This window comes from Lactuca virosa, chromosome 1 (genome assembly GCF_052849685.1).
Source record: "Lactuca virosa cultivar CGN04683 chromosome 1, Lactuca_virosa_CGN04683_v6, whole genome shotgun sequence".
Taxonomy (NCBI): domain Eukaryota; kingdom Viridiplantae; phylum Streptophyta; class Magnoliopsida; order Asterales; family Asteraceae; genus Lactuca; species Lactuca virosa.
Genome location: NC_136426.1, coordinates 263,822,833 through 263,840,049, shown reverse-complemented (window position 1 = coordinate 263,840,049; position 17,217 = coordinate 263,822,833). Strand labels below are relative to the sequence as shown.

The 17,217-nt window shown below is 46.8% G+C and overlaps 49 non-coding genes across 49 annotated transcripts; all 49 read right to left on the bottom strand.

Annotated features, from left to right (window-relative positions):
* Positions 1-146: 146 nt before the first annotated feature.
* Positions 147-265, bottom strand: LOC145146988 (5S ribosomal RNA). Its single transcript, XR_013727907.1, has one exon. It is a non-coding gene; the product is annotated as a 5S ribosomal RNA (ribosomal RNA).
* A 228-nt stretch (positions 266-493) lies between these two features.
* On the bottom strand, positions 494-612 carry LOC145152035 (5S ribosomal RNA). The gene has a single exon (XR_013732572.1). It is a non-coding gene; the product is annotated as a 5S ribosomal RNA (ribosomal RNA).
* A 229-nt stretch (positions 613-841) lies between these two features.
* LOC145140367 (5S ribosomal RNA) lies at positions 842-960 on the bottom strand. The gene has a single exon (XR_013722148.1). It is a non-coding gene; the product is annotated as a 5S ribosomal RNA (ribosomal RNA).
* Positions 961-1,193: 233 nt separating this feature from the next.
* On the bottom strand, positions 1,194-1,312 carry LOC145139614 (5S ribosomal RNA). The gene has a single exon (XR_013721956.1). It is a non-coding gene; the product is annotated as a 5S ribosomal RNA (ribosomal RNA).
* A 228-nt stretch (positions 1,313-1,540) lies between these two features.
* Positions 1,541-1,659, bottom strand: LOC145155659 (5S ribosomal RNA). The gene has a single exon (XR_013736088.1). It is a non-coding gene; the product is annotated as a 5S ribosomal RNA (ribosomal RNA).
* Positions 1,660-1,890: 231 nt separating this feature from the next.
* On the bottom strand, positions 1,891-2,009 carry LOC145154309 (5S ribosomal RNA). Its single transcript, XR_013734786.1, has one exon. It is a non-coding gene; the product is annotated as a 5S ribosomal RNA (ribosomal RNA).
* A 230-nt stretch (positions 2,010-2,239) lies between these two features.
* LOC145153625 (5S ribosomal RNA) lies at positions 2,240-2,358 on the bottom strand. The gene has a single exon (XR_013734124.1). It is a non-coding gene; the product is annotated as a 5S ribosomal RNA (ribosomal RNA).
* A 232-nt stretch (positions 2,359-2,590) lies between these two features.
* LOC145152033 (5S ribosomal RNA) lies at positions 2,591-2,709 on the bottom strand. The gene has a single exon (XR_013732570.1). It is a non-coding gene; the product is annotated as a 5S ribosomal RNA (ribosomal RNA).
* Positions 2,710-2,939: 230 nt separating this feature from the next.
* On the bottom strand, positions 2,940-3,058 carry LOC145145830 (5S ribosomal RNA). Its single transcript, XR_013726785.1, has one exon. It is a non-coding gene; the product is annotated as a 5S ribosomal RNA (ribosomal RNA).
* Positions 3,059-3,288: 230 nt separating this feature from the next.
* On the bottom strand, positions 3,289-3,407 carry LOC145141369 (5S ribosomal RNA). Its single transcript, XR_013722621.1, has one exon. It is a non-coding gene; the product is annotated as a 5S ribosomal RNA (ribosomal RNA).
* A 236-nt stretch (positions 3,408-3,643) lies between these two features.
* LOC145145111 (5S ribosomal RNA) lies at positions 3,644-3,762 on the bottom strand. The gene has a single exon (XR_013726101.1). It is a non-coding gene; the product is annotated as a 5S ribosomal RNA (ribosomal RNA).
* A 230-nt stretch (positions 3,763-3,992) lies between these two features.
* Positions 3,993-4,111, bottom strand: LOC145144824 (5S ribosomal RNA). Its single transcript, XR_013725825.1, has one exon. It is a non-coding gene; the product is annotated as a 5S ribosomal RNA (ribosomal RNA).
* A 230-nt stretch (positions 4,112-4,341) lies between these two features.
* LOC145145842 (5S ribosomal RNA) lies at positions 4,342-4,460 on the bottom strand. The gene has a single exon (XR_013726797.1). It is a non-coding gene; the product is annotated as a 5S ribosomal RNA (ribosomal RNA).
* Positions 4,461-4,679: 219 nt separating this feature from the next.
* On the bottom strand, positions 4,680-4,798 carry LOC145152032 (5S ribosomal RNA). Its single transcript, XR_013732569.1, has one exon. It is a non-coding gene; the product is annotated as a 5S ribosomal RNA (ribosomal RNA).
* Positions 4,799-5,027: 229 nt separating this feature from the next.
* On the bottom strand, positions 5,028-5,146 carry LOC145154313 (5S ribosomal RNA). The gene has a single exon (XR_013734790.1). It is a non-coding gene; the product is annotated as a 5S ribosomal RNA (ribosomal RNA).
* Positions 5,147-5,376: 230 nt separating this feature from the next.
* On the bottom strand, positions 5,377-5,495 carry LOC145139607 (5S ribosomal RNA). Its single transcript, XR_013721955.1, has one exon. It is a non-coding gene; the product is annotated as a 5S ribosomal RNA (ribosomal RNA).
* Positions 5,496-5,723: 228 nt separating this feature from the next.
* LOC145152565 (5S ribosomal RNA) lies at positions 5,724-5,842 on the bottom strand. Its single transcript, XR_013733097.1, has one exon. It is a non-coding gene; the product is annotated as a 5S ribosomal RNA (ribosomal RNA).
* Positions 5,843-6,073: 231 nt separating this feature from the next.
* On the bottom strand, positions 6,074-6,192 carry LOC145152031 (5S ribosomal RNA). The gene has a single exon (XR_013732568.1). It is a non-coding gene; the product is annotated as a 5S ribosomal RNA (ribosomal RNA).
* A 230-nt stretch (positions 6,193-6,422) lies between these two features.
* On the bottom strand, positions 6,423-6,541 carry LOC145155803 (5S ribosomal RNA). The gene has a single exon (XR_013736231.1). It is a non-coding gene; the product is annotated as a 5S ribosomal RNA (ribosomal RNA).
* Positions 6,542-6,772: 231 nt separating this feature from the next.
* On the bottom strand, positions 6,773-6,891 carry LOC145152029 (5S ribosomal RNA). Its single transcript, XR_013732567.1, has one exon. It is a non-coding gene; the product is annotated as a 5S ribosomal RNA (ribosomal RNA).
* A 230-nt stretch (positions 6,892-7,121) lies between these two features.
* LOC145145829 (5S ribosomal RNA) lies at positions 7,122-7,240 on the bottom strand. Its single transcript, XR_013726784.1, has one exon. It is a non-coding gene; the product is annotated as a 5S ribosomal RNA (ribosomal RNA).
* A 229-nt stretch (positions 7,241-7,469) lies between these two features.
* Positions 7,470-7,588, bottom strand: LOC145154580 (5S ribosomal RNA). The gene has a single exon (XR_013735049.1). It is a non-coding gene; the product is annotated as a 5S ribosomal RNA (ribosomal RNA).
* Positions 7,589-7,823: 235 nt separating this feature from the next.
* Positions 7,824-7,942, bottom strand: LOC145147510 (5S ribosomal RNA). The gene has a single exon (XR_013728410.1). It is a non-coding gene; the product is annotated as a 5S ribosomal RNA (ribosomal RNA).
* A 230-nt stretch (positions 7,943-8,172) lies between these two features.
* On the bottom strand, positions 8,173-8,291 carry LOC145152028 (5S ribosomal RNA). The gene has a single exon (XR_013732566.1). It is a non-coding gene; the product is annotated as a 5S ribosomal RNA (ribosomal RNA).
* Positions 8,292-8,522: 231 nt separating this feature from the next.
* LOC145136598 (5S ribosomal RNA) lies at positions 8,523-8,641 on the bottom strand. The gene has a single exon (XR_013720575.1). It is a non-coding gene; the product is annotated as a 5S ribosomal RNA (ribosomal RNA).
* Positions 8,642-8,870: 229 nt separating this feature from the next.
* LOC145136593 (5S ribosomal RNA) lies at positions 8,871-8,989 on the bottom strand. The gene has a single exon (XR_013720573.1). It is a non-coding gene; the product is annotated as a 5S ribosomal RNA (ribosomal RNA).
* Positions 8,990-9,220: 231 nt separating this feature from the next.
* Positions 9,221-9,339, bottom strand: LOC145152026 (5S ribosomal RNA). The gene has a single exon (XR_013732564.1). It is a non-coding gene; the product is annotated as a 5S ribosomal RNA (ribosomal RNA).
* Positions 9,340-9,570: 231 nt separating this feature from the next.
* Positions 9,571-9,689, bottom strand: LOC145155719 (5S ribosomal RNA). Its single transcript, XR_013736148.1, has one exon. It is a non-coding gene; the product is annotated as a 5S ribosomal RNA (ribosomal RNA).
* Positions 9,690-9,920: 231 nt separating this feature from the next.
* On the bottom strand, positions 9,921-10,039 carry LOC145154957 (5S ribosomal RNA). The gene has a single exon (XR_013735424.1). It is a non-coding gene; the product is annotated as a 5S ribosomal RNA (ribosomal RNA).
* A 229-nt stretch (positions 10,040-10,268) lies between these two features.
* On the bottom strand, positions 10,269-10,387 carry LOC145152025 (5S ribosomal RNA). Its single transcript, XR_013732563.1, has one exon. It is a non-coding gene; the product is annotated as a 5S ribosomal RNA (ribosomal RNA).
* Positions 10,388-10,617: 230 nt separating this feature from the next.
* On the bottom strand, positions 10,618-10,736 carry LOC145153624 (5S ribosomal RNA). The gene has a single exon (XR_013734123.1). It is a non-coding gene; the product is annotated as a 5S ribosomal RNA (ribosomal RNA).
* Positions 10,737-10,985: 249 nt separating this feature from the next.
* LOC145133879 (5S ribosomal RNA) lies at positions 10,986-11,104 on the bottom strand. Its single transcript, XR_013718801.1, has one exon. It is a non-coding gene; the product is annotated as a 5S ribosomal RNA (ribosomal RNA).
* A 231-nt stretch (positions 11,105-11,335) lies between these two features.
* Positions 11,336-11,454, bottom strand: LOC145155718 (5S ribosomal RNA). Its single transcript, XR_013736147.1, has one exon. It is a non-coding gene; the product is annotated as a 5S ribosomal RNA (ribosomal RNA).
* Positions 11,455-11,685: 231 nt separating this feature from the next.
* Positions 11,686-11,804, bottom strand: LOC145154956 (5S ribosomal RNA). The gene has a single exon (XR_013735423.1). It is a non-coding gene; the product is annotated as a 5S ribosomal RNA (ribosomal RNA).
* Positions 11,805-12,034: 230 nt separating this feature from the next.
* On the bottom strand, positions 12,035-12,153 carry LOC145152024 (5S ribosomal RNA). Its single transcript, XR_013732562.1, has one exon. It is a non-coding gene; the product is annotated as a 5S ribosomal RNA (ribosomal RNA).
* Positions 12,154-12,383: 230 nt separating this feature from the next.
* Positions 12,384-12,502, bottom strand: LOC145153623 (5S ribosomal RNA). The gene has a single exon (XR_013734122.1). It is a non-coding gene; the product is annotated as a 5S ribosomal RNA (ribosomal RNA).
* Positions 12,503-12,751: 249 nt separating this feature from the next.
* LOC145155349 (5S ribosomal RNA) lies at positions 12,752-12,870 on the bottom strand. Its single transcript, XR_013735794.1, has one exon. It is a non-coding gene; the product is annotated as a 5S ribosomal RNA (ribosomal RNA).
* A 230-nt stretch (positions 12,871-13,100) lies between these two features.
* On the bottom strand, positions 13,101-13,219 carry LOC145152023 (5S ribosomal RNA). Its single transcript, XR_013732561.1, has one exon. It is a non-coding gene; the product is annotated as a 5S ribosomal RNA (ribosomal RNA).
* A 231-nt stretch (positions 13,220-13,450) lies between these two features.
* LOC145136580 (5S ribosomal RNA) lies at positions 13,451-13,569 on the bottom strand. Its single transcript, XR_013720550.1, has one exon. It is a non-coding gene; the product is annotated as a 5S ribosomal RNA (ribosomal RNA).
* A 229-nt stretch (positions 13,570-13,798) lies between these two features.
* Positions 13,799-13,917, bottom strand: LOC145136573 (5S ribosomal RNA). Its single transcript, XR_013720545.1, has one exon. It is a non-coding gene; the product is annotated as a 5S ribosomal RNA (ribosomal RNA).
* A 230-nt stretch (positions 13,918-14,147) lies between these two features.
* Positions 14,148-14,266, bottom strand: LOC145145368 (5S ribosomal RNA). Its single transcript, XR_013726344.1, has one exon. It is a non-coding gene; the product is annotated as a 5S ribosomal RNA (ribosomal RNA).
* A 230-nt stretch (positions 14,267-14,496) lies between these two features.
* Positions 14,497-14,615, bottom strand: LOC145155424 (5S ribosomal RNA). The gene has a single exon (XR_013735865.1). It is a non-coding gene; the product is annotated as a 5S ribosomal RNA (ribosomal RNA).
* Positions 14,616-14,845: 230 nt separating this feature from the next.
* On the bottom strand, positions 14,846-14,964 carry LOC145149891 (5S ribosomal RNA). Its single transcript, XR_013730730.1, has one exon. It is a non-coding gene; the product is annotated as a 5S ribosomal RNA (ribosomal RNA).
* Positions 14,965-15,195: 231 nt separating this feature from the next.
* On the bottom strand, positions 15,196-15,314 carry LOC145152022 (5S ribosomal RNA). Its single transcript, XR_013732560.1, has one exon. It is a non-coding gene; the product is annotated as a 5S ribosomal RNA (ribosomal RNA).
* Positions 15,315-15,545: 231 nt separating this feature from the next.
* LOC145155716 (5S ribosomal RNA) lies at positions 15,546-15,664 on the bottom strand. The gene has a single exon (XR_013736145.1). It is a non-coding gene; the product is annotated as a 5S ribosomal RNA (ribosomal RNA).
* A 231-nt stretch (positions 15,665-15,895) lies between these two features.
* LOC145154955 (5S ribosomal RNA) lies at positions 15,896-16,014 on the bottom strand. Its single transcript, XR_013735422.1, has one exon. It is a non-coding gene; the product is annotated as a 5S ribosomal RNA (ribosomal RNA).
* A 230-nt stretch (positions 16,015-16,244) lies between these two features.
* On the bottom strand, positions 16,245-16,363 carry LOC145152020 (5S ribosomal RNA). The gene has a single exon (XR_013732558.1). It is a non-coding gene; the product is annotated as a 5S ribosomal RNA (ribosomal RNA).
* Positions 16,364-16,593: 230 nt separating this feature from the next.
* On the bottom strand, positions 16,594-16,712 carry LOC145153621 (5S ribosomal RNA). The gene has a single exon (XR_013734120.1). It is a non-coding gene; the product is annotated as a 5S ribosomal RNA (ribosomal RNA).
* Positions 16,713-16,961: 249 nt separating this feature from the next.
* Positions 16,962-17,080, bottom strand: LOC145155347 (5S ribosomal RNA). The gene has a single exon (XR_013735792.1). It is a non-coding gene; the product is annotated as a 5S ribosomal RNA (ribosomal RNA).
* Positions 17,081-17,217: the final 137 nt, after the last annotated feature.

Genomic DNA, 17,217 nt, shown 5'->3' with positions numbered 1-17,217 from the left:
GAGACCGATCGGCTCCGTTCCAAAAATACGAAAACCATGAACCATGAAGCGGAGGCCACCCGAGCATAGAAATAGCAAGAAAGAAAAAAAAACAAAAAAAAAACCGCACGTAAAATCTAAAAAAACGCAAACGGGCAACGAAAAAAGGGTTGCAACACGAGGACTTACCAGGGGGTCACCCATCCTAGTACTACTCTCGCCCAAGCACGCTTAACTGCGGAGTTCTGATGGGATCCGGTGCATTAGTGCTGGTATGATCGCACCCGAAATACTATCCATGCTTATTTCTTTTATGTCTTAAAAGACGCAGAACCTCCTTTTTTTCGTACGCGAGACGTGGGACCCACGAGACCGATCGGCTCCGTTCCAAAAATACGAAAACCATGAACCATGAAGCGGAGGCCACCCGAGCATAGAAATAGCAAGAAAGAAAAAAAAACAAAAAAAAAACCGCACTTAAAATCTAAAAAAACGCAAACGGGCAACGAAAAAAGGGGTGCAACACGAGGACTTCCCAGGGGGTCACCCATCCTAGTACTACTCTCGCCCAAGCACGCTTAACTGCGGAGTTCTGATGGGATCCGGTGCATTAGTGCTGGTATGATCGCACCCGAAATACTATCCATGCTTATTGCTTTTATGTCTTAAAAGACGCAGAACCTCCTTTGTTTTCGTAAGCGAGGCGTGGGACCCACGTGACCGATCGGCTCCGTTCCAAAAATACGAAAACCATGAACCATGAAGCGGAGGCCACCCGAGCATAGAAATAGCAAGAAAGAAAAAAAAACAAAAAAAAACCGCACGTAAAATCTAAAAAAAACGCAAACAGGCAACGAAAAAGGGGGTGCAACACGAGGACTTCCCAGGGGGTCACCCATCCTAGTACTACTCTCGCCCAAGCACGCTTAACTGCGAAGTTCTAATGGGATCCGGTGCATTAGTGCTGGTATGATCGCACCCGAAATACTATCCATGCTTATTGCTTTTATGTCTTAAAAGACGCAGAACCTCCTTTGTTTTCGTACGCGAGGCGTGGGACCCACGTGACCGATTGGCTCCGTTCCAAAAATACGAAAACCATCAACCATGAAGCGGAGGCCACCCGAGCATAGAAACAGCAAGAAAGAAAAAAAAAAAAAAAAAAAAAACAGCACGTAAAATCTAAAAAAAACGCAAACGGGCAACGAAAAAGGGGGGTGCAACACGAGGACTTCCCAGGGGGTCACCCATCCTAGTACTACTCTCGCCCAAGCACGCTTAACTGCGGAGTTCTGATGGGATCCGGTGCATTAGTGCTGGTATGATCACAACCGAAATACTATTCATGATTATTGCTTTTATGTCTTAAAAGACGCAGAACCTCCTTTGTTTTCGTACGCGAGGCGTGGGACCCACGAGACCGATCGGCTCCGTTCCAAAAATACGAAAACCATGAACCATGAAGCGGAGGCCACCCGAGCATAGAAATAGCAAGAAAGAAAAAAAAACAAAAAAAAACCGCACGTAAAATCTAAAAAAACGCAAACGGGCAACGAAAAAAGGGGTGCAACACGAGGACTTCCCAGGGGGTCACCCATCCCAGTACTACTCTCGCCCAAGCACGCTTAACTGCGGAGTTCTGATGGGATCCGGTGCATTAGTGCTGGTATGATCGCAACCGAAATACTATCCATGCTTATTGCTTTTATGTCTTAAAAGACGCAGAACCTCCTTTGTTTTCGTACGCGAGGCGTGGGACCCACGTGACCGATCGGCTCCGTTCCAAAAATACGAAAACCATGAACCATGAAGCGGAGGCCACCCGAGCATAGAAATAGCAAGAAAGAAAAAAAAACAAAAAAAAAACCGCACGTAAAATCTAAAAAAAACGCAAACAGGCAACGAAAAAGGGGGGTGCAACACGAGGACTTCCCAGGTGGTCACCCATCCTAGTACTACTCTCGCCCAAGCACGCTTAACTGCGGAGTTCTGATGGGATCCGGTGCATTAGTGCTGGTATGATCGCACCCGAAATACTATCCATGCTTATTGCTTTTATGTCTTAAAAGACGCAGAACCTCCTTTGTTTTCGTAAGCGAGGCGTGGGACCCACGTGACCGATCAGCTCCGTTCCAAAAATACGAAAACCATGAACCATGAAGCGGAGGCCACCCGAGCATAGAAATAGCAAGAAAGAAAAAAAAACAAAAAAAAACCGCACGTAAAATCTAAAAAAAACGCAAACAGGCAACGAAAAAGGGGGGTGCAACACGAGGACTTCCCAGGGGGTCACCCATCCTAGTACTACTCTCGCCCAAGCACGCTTAACTGCGGAGTTCTAATGGGATCCGGTGCATTAGTGCTGGTATGATCGCACCCAAAATACTATCCATGCTTATTGCTTTTATGTCTTAAAAGACGCAGAACCTCCTTTGTTTTCGTACGCGAGGCGTGGGACCCACGTGACCGATTGGCTCCGTTCCAAAAATACGAAAACCATCAACCATGAAGCGGAGGCCACCCGAGCATAGAAACAGCAACAAAGAAAAAAAAACAAAAAAAAAAACAGCACGTAAAATCTAAAAAAAACGCAAACGGGCAACGAAAAAGGGGGGTGCAACACGAGGACTTCCCAGGGGGTCACCCATCCTAGTACTACTCTCGCCCAAGCACGCTTAACTGCGGAGTTCTGATGGGATCCGGTGCATTAGTGCTGGTATGATCGCACCCGAAATACTATCCATGCTTATTGCTTTTATGTCTTAAAAGACGCAGAACCTCCTTTGTTTTCGTAAGCGAGGCGTGGGACCCACGTGACCGATCGGCTCCGTTCCAAAAATACGAAAACCATGAACCATGAAGCGGAGGCCACCCGAGCATAGAAATAGCAAGAAAGAAAAAAAAACAAAAAAAAACCGCACGTAAAATCTAAAAAAAACGCAAACAGGCAACGAAAAAGGGGGGTGCAACACGAGGACTTCCCAGGGGGTCACCCATCCTAGTACTACTCTCGCCCAAGCACACTTAACTGCGGACTTCTGATGGGATCCGGTGCATTAGTGCTGGTATGATCGCACCCGAAATACTGTCCATGCTTATTGCTTTTATGTCTTAAAAGACGCAGAACCTCCTTTGTTTTCGTACGCGAGGCGTGGGACCCACGTGACCGATCGGCTCCGTTGCAAAAATACGAAAACCATGAACCATGAAGCGGAGGCCACCCGAGCATAGAAATAGCAAGAAAGAAAAAAAAACAAAAAAAAAAACGCACGTAAAATCTAAAAAAACGCAAACGGGCAACGAAAAAGGGGGGTGCAACACGAGGACTTCCCAGGGGGTCACCCATCCTAGTACTACTCTCGCCCAAGCACGCTTAACTGCGGAGTTCTGATGGGATCCAGTGCATTAGTGCTAGTATGATCGCACCCGAAATACTATCCATGTTTATTGCTTTTATGTCTTAAAAGACGCAGAACCTCCTTTGTTTTCGTACGCGAGGCGTGGGACCCACGTGACCGATCGGCTCCGTTCCAAAAATACGAAAACCATGAACCATGAACCATGAAGCGGAGGCCACCCGAGCATAGAAATAGCAAGAAAGAAAAAAAAACAAAAAAAAAACCGCACGTAAAATCGAAAAAAACGCAAACGGGCAACGAAAAAAGGGGTGCAACACGAGGACTTCCCAGGGGGTCACCCATCCTAGTACTACTCTCGCCCAAGCACGCTTAACTGCGGAGTTCTGATGGGATCCGGAGCATTAGTGCTGGTATGATCACAACCGAAATACTATTCATGATTATTGCTTTTATGTCTTAAAAGACGCAGAACCTCCTTTGTTTTCGTACGCGAGGCGTGGGACCCACGAGACCGATCGGCTCCGTTCCAAAAATACGAAAACCATGAACCATGAAGCGGAGGCCACCCGAGCATAGAAATAGCAAGAAAGAAAAAAAAAACAAAAAAAAAACCGCACGTAAAATCTAAAAAAACGCAAACGGGCAACGAAAAAAGGGTTGCAACACGAGGACTTCCCAGGGGGTCAACCATCCTAGTACTACTCTCGCCCAAGCACGCTTAACTGCGGAGTTCTGATGGGATCCGGTGCATTAGTGCTGGTATGATCGCACCCGAAATACTATCCATGCTTATTTCTTTTATGTCTTAAAAGACGCAGAACCTCCTTTTTTTCGTACGCGAGACGTGGGACCCACGAGACCGATCGGCTCCGTTCCAAAAATACGAAAACCATGAACCATGAAGCGGAGGCCACCCGAGCATAGAAATAGCAAGAAAGAAAAAAAAACAAAAAAAAAAAACCGCACTTAAAATCTAAAAAAACGCAAACGGGCAACGAAAAAAGGGGTACAACACGAGGACTTCCCAGGGGGTCACCCATCCTAGTACTACTCTCGCCCAAGCACGCTTAACTGCGGAATTCTGATGGGATCCGGTGCATTAGTGCCGGTATGATCGCACCCGAAATATTATCCATGCTTATTGCTTTTATGTCTTAAAAGACGCAGAACCTCCTTTGTTTTCGTACGCGAGGCGTGGGACCCACGAGACCGATCGGCTCCGTTCCAAAAATACGAAAACCATGAACCATGAAGCGGAGGCCACCCGAGCATAGAAATAGCAAGAAAGAAAAAAAAACCGCACGTAAAATCTAAAAAAACGCAAACGGGCAATGAAAAAGGGGGGTGCAACACGAGGACTTCCCAGGGGGTCACCCATCCTAGTACTACTCTCGCCCAAGCACGCTTAACTGCGGAGTTCTGATGGGATCCGGTGCATTAGTGCTGGTATGATCGCACCCGAAATACTATCCATGCTTATTGCTTTTATGTCTTAAAAGACGCAGAACCTCCTTTGTTTTCGTAAGCGAGGCGTGGGACCCACGTGACCGATCGGCTCCGTTCCAAAAATACGAAAACCATGAACCATGAAGCGGAGGCCACCCGAGCATAGAAATAGCAAGAAAGAAAAAAAAACAAAAAAAAACCGCACGTAAAATCTAAAAAAAACGCAAACAGGCAACGAAAAAGGGGGTGCAACACGAGGACTTCCCAAGGGGTCACCCATCCTAGTACTACTCTCGCCCAAGCACGCTTAACTGCGGAGTTCTAATGGGATCCGGTGCATTAGTGCTGGTATGATCGCACCCGAAATACTATCCATGCTTATTGCTTTTATGTCTTAAAAGACGCAGAACCTCCTTTGTTTTCGTACGCGAGGCGTGGGACCCACGTGACCGATTGGCTCCGTTCCAAAAATACGAAAACCATCAACCATGAAGCGGAGGCCACCCGAGCATAGAAACAGCAAGAAAGAAAAAAAAACAAAAAAAAACAGCACGTAAAATCTAAAAAAAACGCAAACGGGCAACGAAAAAGGGGGGTGCAACACGAGGACTTCCCAGGGGGTCACCCATCCTAGTACTACTCTCGCCCAAGCACGCTTAACTGCGGAGTTCTGATGGGATCCGGTGCATTAGTGCTGGTATGATCACAACCGAAATACTATTCATGATTATTGCTTTTATGTCTTAAAAGACGCAGAACCTCCTTTGTTTTCGTACGCGAGGCGTGGGACCCACGAGACCGATCGGCTCCGTTCCAAAAATACGAAAACCATGAACCATGAAGCGGAGGCCACCCGAGCATAGAAATAGCAAGAAAGAAAAAAAAACAAAAAAAAACCGCACGTAAAATCTAAAAAAACGCAAACGGGCAACGAAAAAAGGGGTGCAACACGAGGACTTCCCAGGGGGTCACCCATCCCAGTACTACTCTCGCCCAAGCACGCTTAACTGCGGAGTTCTGATGGGATCCGGTGCATTAGTGCTGGTATGATCGCACCCGAAATACTATCCATGCTTATTGCTTTTATGTCTTAAAAGACGCAGAACCTCCTTTGTTTTCGTACGCGAGGCGTGGGACCCACGTGACCGATCGGCTCCGTTCCAAAAATACGAAAACCATGAACCATGAAGCGGAGGCCACCCGAGCATAGAAATAGCAAGAAAGAAAAAAAAACAAAAAAAAAACCGCACGTAAAATCTAAAAAAAACGCAAACAGGCAACGAAAAAGGGGGGTGCAACACGAGGACTTCCCAGGGGGTCACCCATCCTAGTACTACTCTCGCCCAAGCACGCTTAACTGCGGAGTTCTGATGGGATCCGGTGCATTAGTGCTGGTATGATCGCACCCGAAATACTATCCATGCTTATTGCTTTTATGTCTTAAAAGACGCAGAACCTCCTTTGTTTTCGTAAGCGAGGCGTGGGACCCACGTGACCGATCAGCTCCGTTCCAAAAATACGAAAACCATGAACCATGAAGCGGAGGCCACCCGAGCATAGAAATAGCAAGAAAGAAAAAAAAACAAAAAAAAACCGCACGTAAAATCTAAAAAAAACGCAAACAGGCAACGAAAAAGGGGGGTGCAACACGAGGACTTCCCAGGGGGTCACCCATCCTAGTACTACTCTCGTCCAAGCACGCTTAACTGCGGAGTTCTAATGGGATCCGGTGCATTAGTGCTGGTATGATCGCACCCGAAATACTATCCATGCTTATTGCTTTTATGTCTTAAAAGACGCAGAACCTCCTTTGTTTTCGTACGCGAGGCGTGGGACCCACGTGACCGATTGGCTCCGTTCCAAAAATACGAAAACCATCAACCATGAAGCGGAGGCCACCCGAGCATAGAAACAGCAACAAAGAAAAAAAAACAAAAAAAAAACAGCACGTAAAATCTAAAAAAAACGCAAACGGGCAACGAAAAAGGGGGGTGCAACACGAGGACTTCCCAGGGGGTCACCCATCCTAGTACTACTCTCGCCCAAGCACGCTTAACTGCGGAGTTCTGATGGGATCCGGTGCATTAGTGCTGGTATGATCGCACCCGAAATACTATCCATGCTTATTGCTTTTATGTCTTAAAAGACGCAGAACCTCCTTTGTTTTCGTAAGCGAGGCGTGGGACCCACGTGACCGATCGGCTCCGTTCCAAAAATACGAAAACCATGAACCATGAAGCGGAGGCCACCCGAGCATAGAAATAGCAAGAAAGAAAAAAAAACAAAAAAAAACCGCACGTAAAATCTAAAAAAAACGCAAACAGGCAACGAAAAAGGGGGGTGCAACACGAGGACTTCCCAGGGGGTCACCCATCCTAGTACTACTCTCGCCCAAGCACACTTAACTGCGGACTTCTGATGGGATCCGGTGCATTAGTGCTGGTATGATCGCACCCGAAATACTATCCATGCTTATTGCTTTTATGTCTTAAAAGACGCAGAACCTCCTTTGTTTTCGTACGCGAGGCGTGGGACCCACGTGACCGATCGGCTCCGTTGCAAAAATACGAAAACCATGAACCATGAAGCGGAGGCCACCCGAGCATAGAAATAGCAAGAAAGAAAAAAAAACAAAAAAAAAACGCACGTAAAATCTAAAAAAACGCAAACGGGCAACGAAAAAGGGGGGTGCAACACGAGGACTTCCCAGGGGGTCACCCATCCTAGTACTACTCTCGCCCAAGCACGCTTAACTGCGGAGTTCTGATGGGATCCAGTGCATTAGTGCTGGTATGATCGCACCCGAAATACTATCCATGTTTATTGCTTTTATGTCTTAAAAGACGCAGAACCTCCTTTGTTTTCGTACGCGAGGCGTGGGACCCACGTGACCGATCGGCTCCGTTCCAAAAATACGAAAACCATGAACCATGAACCATGAAGCGGAGGCCACCCGAGCATAGAAATAGCAAGAAAGAAAAAAAACAAAAAAAAAACAGCACGTAAAATCGAAAAAAACGCAAACGGGCAACGAAAAAAGGGGTGCAACACGAGGACTTCCCAGGGGGTCACCCATCCTAGTACTACTCTCGCTCAAGCACGCTTAACTGCGGAGTTCTGATGGGATCCGGTGCATTAGTGCTGGTATGATCACAACCGAAATACTATTCATGATTATTGCTTTTATGTCTTAAAAGACGCAGAACCTCCTTTGTTTTCGTACGCGAGGCGTGGGACCCACGAGACCGATCGGCTCCGTTCCAAAAATACGAAAACCATGAACCATGAAGCGGAGGCCATCCGAGCATAGAAATAGCAAGAAAGAAAAAAAAACAAAAAAAAAAACCGCACGTAAAATCTAAAAAAACGCAAACGGGCAACGAAAAAAGGGGTGCAACACGAGGACTTCCCAGGGGGTCACCCATCCTAGTACTACTCTCGCCCAAGCACGCTTAACTGCGGAGTTCTGATGGGATCCGGTGCATTAGTGCTGGTATGATCGCACCCGAAATACTATCCATGCTTATTCCTTTTATGTCTTAAAAGACGCAGAACCTCCTTTTTTTTCGTACGCGAGGCGTGGGACCCACGAGACCGATCGGCTCCGTTCCAAAAATACGAAAACAATGAACCATGAAGCGGAGGCCACCCGAGCATAGAAATAGCAAGAAAGAAAAAAAAACAAAAAAAAAAAACCGCACGTAAAATCTAAAAAAACGCAAACGGGCAACGAAAAAAGGGGTGCAACACGAGGACTTCCCAGGGGGTCACCCATCCTAGTACTACTCTCGCCCAAGCACGCTTAACTGCGGAATTCTGATGGGATCCGGTGCATTAGTGCCGGTATGATCGCACCCGAAATATTATCCATGCTTATTGCTTTTATGTCTTAAAAGACGCAGAACCTCCTTTGTTTTCGTACGCGAGGCGTGGGACCCACGAGACCGATCGGCTCCGTTCCAAAAATACGAAAACCATGAACCATGAAGCGGAGGCCACCCGAGCATAGAAATAGCAAGAAAGAAAAAAAAACAAAAAAAAAACCGCACGTAAAATCTAAAAAAACGCAAACGGGCAACGAAAAAAGGGGTGCAACACGAGGACTTCCCAGGGGGTCACCCATCCTAGTACTACTCTCGCCCAAGCACGCTTAACTGCGGAATTCTGATGGGATCCGGTGCATTAGTGCCGGTATGATCGCACCCGAAATATTATCCATGCTTATTGCTTTTATGTCTTAAAAGACGCAGAACCTCCTTTGTTTTCGTACGCGAGGCGTGGGACCCACGAGACCGATCGGCTCCGTTCCAAAAATACGAAAACCATGAACCATGAAGCGGAGGTCACCCGAGCATAGAAATAGCAAGAAAGAAAAAAAAACAAAAAAAAAACCGCACGTAAAATCTAAAAAAACGCAAACGGGCAACGAAAAAGGGGGGGTGCAACACGAGGACTTCCCAGGGGGTCACCCATCCTAGTACTACTCTCGCCCAAGCACGCTTAACTGCGGAGTTCTGATGGGATCCGGTGCATTAGTGCTGGTATGATCGCACCCGAAATACTATCCATGCTTATTGCTTTTATGTTTTAAAAGACGCAGAACCTCCTTTGTTTTCGTAAGCGAGGCGTGGGACCCACGTGACCGATCGGCTCCGTTCCAAAAATACGAAAACCATGAACCATGAAGCGGAGGCCACCCGAGCATAGAAATAGCAAGAAAGAAAAAAAAAACAAAAAAAAAACCGCACGTAAAATCTAAAAAAAAAGCAAACAGGCAACGAAAAAGGGGGTGCAACACGAGGACTTCCCAGGGGGTCACCCATCCTACTACTACTCTCGCCCAAGCACGCTTAACTGCGGAGTTCTGATGGGATCCGGTGCATTAGTGCTGGTATGATCGCACCCGAAATACTATCCATGCTTATTGCTTTTATGTCTTAAAAGACGCAGAACCTCCTTTGTTTTCGTAAGCGAGGCGTGGGACCCACGTGACCGATCGGCTCCGTTCCAAAAATACGAAAACCATGAACTATGAAGCGGAGGCCACCCGAGCATAGAAATAGCAAGAAAGAAAAAAAAAACAAAAAAAAACCGCACGTAAAATCTAAAAAAAACGCAAACTGGCAACGAAAAAGGGGGGTGCAACACGAGGACTTCCCAGGGGGTCACCCATCCTAGTACTACTCTCGCCCAAGCACGCTTAACTGCGGAGTTCTGATGGGATCCGGTGCATTAGTGCTAGTATGATCGCACCCGAAATACTATCCATGCTTATTGCTTTTATGTCTTAAAAGACGCAGAACCTCCTTTGTTTTCGTACGCGAGGCGTGAGACCCACGTGACCGATTGGCTCCGTTCCAAAAATACGAAAACCATCAACCATGAAGCGGAGGCCACCCGAGCATAGAAACAGCAAGAAAGAAAAAAAAACAAAAAAAAACAGCACGTAAAATCTAAAAAAAACGCAAACGGGCAACGAAAAAGGGGGTGCAACACGAGGACTTCCCAGGGGGTCACCCATCCTAGTACTACTCTCGCCCAAGCACGCTTAACTGCGGAGTTCTGATGGGATCCGGTGCATTAGTGCTGGTATGATCGCACCCGAAATACTATTCATGATTATTGCTTTTATGTCTTAAAAGACGCAAAACCTAATTTGTTTTCGTACGCGAGGCGTGGGACCCACGAGACCGATCGGCTCCGTTCCAAAAATACGAAAACCATGAACCATGAAGCGGAGGCCACCCGAGCATAGAAATAGCAAGAAAGAAAAAAAAAACAAAAAAAAAACCGCACGTAAAATCTAAAAAAACGCAAACGGGCAACGAAAAAAGGGGTGCAACACGAGGACTTCCCAGGGGGTCACCCATCCTAGTACTACTCTCGCCCAAGCACGCTTAACTGCGGAGTTCTAATGGGATCCGGTGCATTAGTGCTGGTATGATCGCACCCGAAATACTATCCATGCTTATTGCTTTTATGTCTTAAAAGACGCAGAACCTCCTTTGTTTTCGTACGCGAGGCGTGGGACCCACGAGACCGATCGGCTCCGTTCCAAAAATACGAAAACCATGAAATATGAACCATGAACCATGAACCATGAAGCGGAGGCCACCCGAGCATAGAAATAGCAAGAAAGAAAAAAAAACAAAAAAAAACCGCACGTAAAATCTAAAAAAACGCAAACGGGCAACGAAAAAAGGGGTGCAACACGAGGACTTCCCAGGGGGTCACCCATCCTAGTACTACTCTCGCCCAAGCACGCTTAACTGCGGAATTCTGATGGGATCCGGTGCATTAGTGCTGGTATGATCGCACCCGAAATACTATCCATGCTTATTGCTTTTATGTTTTAAAAGACGCAGAACCTCCTTTGTTTTCGTAAGCGAGGCGTGGGACCCACGTGACCGATCGGCTCCGTTCCAAAAATACGAAAACCATGAACCATGAAGCGGAGGCCACCCGAGCATAGAAATAGCAAGAAAGAAAAAAAAAACAAAAAAAAAACCGCACGTAAAATCTAAAAAAAAAGCAAACAGGCAACGAAAAAGGGGGTGCAACACGAGGACTTCCCAGGGGGTCACCCATCCTACTACTACTCTCGCCCAAGCACGCTTAACTGCGGAGTTCTGATGGGATCCGGTGCATTAGTGCTGGTATGATCGCACCCGAAATACTATCCATGCTTATTGCTTTTATGTCTTAAAAGACGCAGAACCTCCTTTGTTTTCGTAAGCGAGGCGTGGGACCCACGTGACCGATCGGCTCCGTTCCAAAAATACGAAAACCATGAACTATGAAGCGGAGGCCACCCGAGCATAGAAATAGCAAGAAAGAAAAAAAAAACAAAAAAAAACCGCACGTAAAATCTAAAAAAAACGCAAACTGGCAACGAAAAAGGGGGGTGCAACACGAGGACTTCCCAGGGGGTCACCCATCCTAGTACTACTCTCGCCCAAGCACGCTTAACTGCGGAGTTCTGATGGGATCCGGTGCATTAGTGCTAGTATGATCGCACCCGAAATACTATCCATGCTTATTGCTTTTATGTCTTAAAAGACGCAGAACCTCCTTTGTTTTCGTACGCGAGGCGTGAGACCCACGTGACCGATTGGCTCCGTTCCAAAAATACGAAAACCATCAACCATGAAGCGGAGGCCACCCGAGCATAGAAACAGCAAGAAAGAAAAAAAAACAAAAAAAAACAGCACGTAAAATCTAAAAAAAACGCAAACGGGCAACGAAAAAGGGGGGTGCAACACGAGGACTTCCCAGGGGGTCACCCATCCTAGTACTACTCTCGCCCAAGCACGCTTAACTGCGGAGTTCTGATGGGATCCGGTGCATTAGTGCTGGTATGATCGCACCCGAAATACTATTCATGATTATTGCTTTTATGTCTTAAAAGACGCAAAACCTAATTTGTTTTCGTACGCGAGGCGTGGGACCCACGAGACCGATCGGCTCCGTTCCAAAAATACGAAAACCATGAACCATGAAGCGGAGGCCACCCGAGCATAGAAATAGCAAGAAAGAAAAAAAAAACAAAAAAAAAACCGCACGTAAAATCTAAAAAAACGCAAACGGGCAACGAAAAAAGGGGTGCAACACGAGGACTTCCCAGGGGGTCACCCATCCTAGTACTACTCTCGCCCAAGCACGCTTAACTGCGGAGTTCTAATGGGATCCGGTGCATTAGTGCTGGTATGATCGCACCCGAAATACTATCCATGCTTATTGCTTTTATGTCTTAAAAGACGCAGAACCTCCTTTGTTTTCGTACGCGAGGCGTGGGACCCACGAGACCGATCGGCTCCGTTCCAAAAATACGAAAACCATGAAATATGAACCATGAACCATGAACCATGAAGCGGAGGCCACCCGAGCATAGAAATAGCAAGAAAGAAAAAAAAACAAAAAAAAACCGCACGTAAAATCTAAAAAAACGCAAACGGGCAACGAAAAAAGGGGTGCAACACGAGGACTTCCCAGGGGGTCACCCATCCTAGTACTACTCTCGCCCAAGCACGCTTAACTGCGGAGTTCTGATGGAATCCGGTGCATTAGTGCTGGTATGATCGCACCCGAAATACTATTCATGATTATTGCTTTTATGTCTTAAAAGACGCAGAACCTCCTTTGTTTTCGTACGCGAGGCGTGGGACCCACGAGACCGATCGGCTCCGTTCCAAAAATACGAAAACCATGAACCATGAAGCGGAGGCCATCCGAGCATAGAAATAGCAAGAAAGAAAAAAAAACAAAAAAAAAAACCGCACGTAAAATCTAAAAAAACGCAAACGGGCAACGAAAAAAGGGGTGCAACACGAGGACTTCCCAGGGGGTCACCCATCCTAGTACTACTCTCGCCCAAGCACGCTTAACTGCGGAGTTCTGATGGGATCCGGTGCATTAGTGCTGGTATGATCGCACCCGAAATACTATCCATGCTTATTCCTTTTATGTCTTAAAAGACGCAGAACCTCCTTTTCTTTCGTACGCGAGGCGTGGGACCCACGAGACCGATCGGCTCCGTTCCAAAAATACGAAAACAATGAACCATGAAGCGGAGGCCACCCGAGCATAGAAATAGCAAGAAAGAAAAAAAAACAAAAAAAAAAAACCGCACGTAAAATCTAAAAAAACGCAAACGGGCAACGAAAAAAGGGGTGCAACACGAGGACTTCCCAGGGGGTCACCCATCCTAGTACTACTCTCGCCCAAGCACGCTTAACTGCGGAATTCTGATGGGATCCGGTGCATTAGTGCCGGTATGATCGCACCCGAAATATTATCCATGCTTATTGCTTTTATGTCTTAAAAGACGCAGAACCTCCTTTGTTTTCGTACGCGAGGCGTGGGACCCACGAGACCGATCGGCTCCGTTCCAAAAATACGAAAACCATGAACCATGAAGCGGAGGCCACCCGAGCATAGAAATAGCAAGAAAGAAAAAAAAACAAAAAAAAAACCGCACGTAAAATCGAAAAAAACGCAAACGGGCAACGAAAAAAGGGGTGCAACACGAGGACTTCCCAGGGGGTCACCCATCCTAGTACTACTCTCGCCCAAGCACGCTTAACTGCGGAATTCTGATGGGATCCGGTGCATTAGTGCCGGTATGATCGCACCCGAAATATTATCCATGCTTATTGCTTTTATGTCTTAAAAGACGCAGAACCTCCTTTGTTTTCGTACGCGAGGCGTGGGACCCACGAGACCGATCGGCTCCGTTCCAAAAATACGAAAACCATGAACCATGAAGCGGAGGTCACCCGAGCATAGAAATAGCAAGAAAGAAAAAAAAACAAAAAAAAAACCGCACGTAAAATCTAAAAAAACGCAAACGGGCAATGAAAAAGGCGGGTGCAACACGAGGACTTCCCAGGGGGTCACCCATCCTAGTACTACTCTCGCCCAAGCACGCTTTACTGCGGAGTTCTGATGGGATCCGGTGCAGTAGTGCTGGTATGATCGCACCCGAAATACTATCCATGCTTATTGCTTTTATGTCTTAAAAGACGCAGAACCTCCTTTGTTTTCGTAAGCGAGGCGTGGGACCCACGTGACCGATCGGCTCCGTTCCAAAAATACGAAAACCATGAACCATGAAGCGGAGGCCACCCGAGCATAGAAATAGCAAGAAAGAAAAAAAACAAAAAAAAACCGCACGTAAAAATCTAAAAAAAACGCAAACAGGCAACGAAAAAGGGGGGTGCAACACGAGGACTTCCCAGGGGGTCACCCACCCTAGTACTACTCTCGCCCAAGCACGCTTAACTGCGGAGTTCTTATGGGATCCGGTGTATTAGTGCTGGTATGATCGCACCCGAAATACTATCCATGTTTATTGCTTTTATGTCTTAAAAGACGCAGAACCTCCTTTGTTTTCGTACGCGAGGCGTGGGACCCACGAGACCGATCGGCTCCGTTCCAAAAATACGAAAACCATGAACCATGAAGCGGAGGCCACCCGAGCATAGAAATAGCAAGAAAGAAAAAAAAAACAAAAAAAAAACCGCACGTAAAATCTAAAAAAACGCAAACGGGCAACGAAAAAAGGGGTGCAACACGAGGACTTCCCAGGGGGTCACCCATCCTAGTACTACTCTCGCCCAAGCACGCTTAACTGCATACTTCTGATGGGATCCGGTGCATTAGTGCCGGTATGATCGCACCCGAAATATTATCCATGCTTATTGCTTTTATGTCTTAAAAGACGCAGAACCTCCTTTGTTTTCGTACGCGTGGCGTGGGACCCACGAGACCGATCGGCTCCGTTCCAAAAATACGAAAACCATGAACCATGAAGCGGAGGCCACCCGAGCATAGAAATAGCAAGAAAGAAAAAAAAAACAAAAAAAAACCGCACGTAAAATCTAAAAAAACGCAAACGGGCAACGAAAAAGGGGGGGTGCAACACGAGGACTTCCCAGGGGGTCACCCATCCTAGTACTACTCTCGCCCAAGCACGCTTAACTGCGGAGTTCTGATGGGATCCGGTGCATTAGTGCTGGTATGATCGCACCCGAAATACTATCCATGCTTATTGCTTTTATGTTTTAAAAGACGCAGAACCTCCTTTGTTTTCGTAAGCGAGGCGTGGGACCCACGTGACCGATCGGCTCCGTTCCAAAAATACGAAAACCATGAACCATGAAGCGGAGGCCACCCGAGCATAGAAATAGCAAGAAAGAAAAAAAAAACAAAAAAAAAACCGCACGTAAAATCTAAAAAAAAAGCAAACAGGCAACGAAAAAGGGGGTGCAACACGAGGACTTCCCAGGGGGTCACCCATCCTACTACTACTCTCGCCCAAGCACGCTTAACTGCGGAGTTCTGATGGGATCCGGTGCATTAGTGCTGGTATGATCGCACCCGAAATACTATCCATGCTTATTGCTTTTATGTCTTAAAAGACGCAGAACCTCCTTTGTTTTCGTAAGCGAGGCGTGGGACCCACGTGACCGATCGGCTCCGTTCCAAAAATACGAAAACCATGAACTATGAAGCGGAGGCCACCCGAGCATAGAAATAGCAAGAAAGAAAAAAAAAACAAAAAAAAACCGCACGTAAAATCTAAAAAAAACGCAAACTGGCAACGAAAAAGGGGGGTGCAACACGAGGACTTCCCAGGGGGTCACCCATCCTAGTACTACTCTCGCCCAAGCACGCTTAACTGCGGAGTTCTGATGGGATCCGGTGCATTAGTGCTAGTATGATCGCACCCGAAATACTATCCATGCTTATTGCTTTTATGTCTTAAAAGACGCAGAACCTCCTTTGTTTTCGTACGCGAGGCGTGAGACCCACGTGACCGATTGGCTCCGTTCCAAAAATACGAAAACCATCAACCATGAAGCGGAGGCCACCCGAGCATAGAAACAGCAAGAAAGAAAAAAAAACAAAAAAAAACAGCACGTAAAATCTAAAAAAAACGCAAACGGGCAACGAAAAAGGGGGGTGCAACACGAGGACTTCCCAGGGGGTCACCCATCCTAGTACTACTCTCGCCCAAGCACGCTTAACTGCGGAGTTCTGATGGGATCCGGTGCATTAGTGCTGGTATGATCGCACCCGAAATACTATTCATGATTATTGCTTTTATGTCTTAAAAGACGCAAAACCTAATTTGTTTTCGTACGCGAGGCGTGGGACCCACGAGACCGATCGGCTCCGTTCCAAAAATACGAAAACCATGAACCATGAAGCGGAGGCCACCCGAGCATAGAAATAGCAAGAAACAAAAAAAAAACAAAAAAAAAACCGCACGTAAAATCTAAAAAAACGCAAACGGGCAACGAAAAAAGGGGTGCAACACGAGGACTTCCCAGGGGGTCACCCATCCTAGTACTACTCTCGCCCAAGCACGCTTAACTGCGGAGTTCTAATGGGATCCGGTGCATTAGTGCTGGTATGATCGCACCCGAAATACTATCCATGCTTATTGCTTTTATGTCTTAAAAGACGCAGAACCTCCTTTGTTTTCGTACGCGAGGCGTGGGACCCACGAGACCGATCGGCTCCGTTCCAAAAATACGAAAACCATGAAATATGAACCATGAACCATGAACCATGAAGCGGAGGCCACCCGAGCATAGAAATAGCAAGAAAGAAAAAAAAACAAAAAAAAACCGCACGTAAAATCTAAAAAAACGCAAACGGGCAACGAAAAAAGGGGTGCAACACGAGGACTTCCCAGGGGGTCACCCATCCTAGTACTACTCTCGCCCAAGCACGCTTAACTGCGGAGTTCTGATGGAATCCGGTGCATTAGTGCTGGTATGATCGCACCCGAAATACTATTCATGATTATTGCTTTTATGTCTTAAAAGACGCAGAACCTCCTTTGTTTTCGTACGCGAGGCGTGGGACCCACGTGACCGATCGGCTCCGTTCCAAAAATACGAAAACCATGAACCATGAAGCGGAG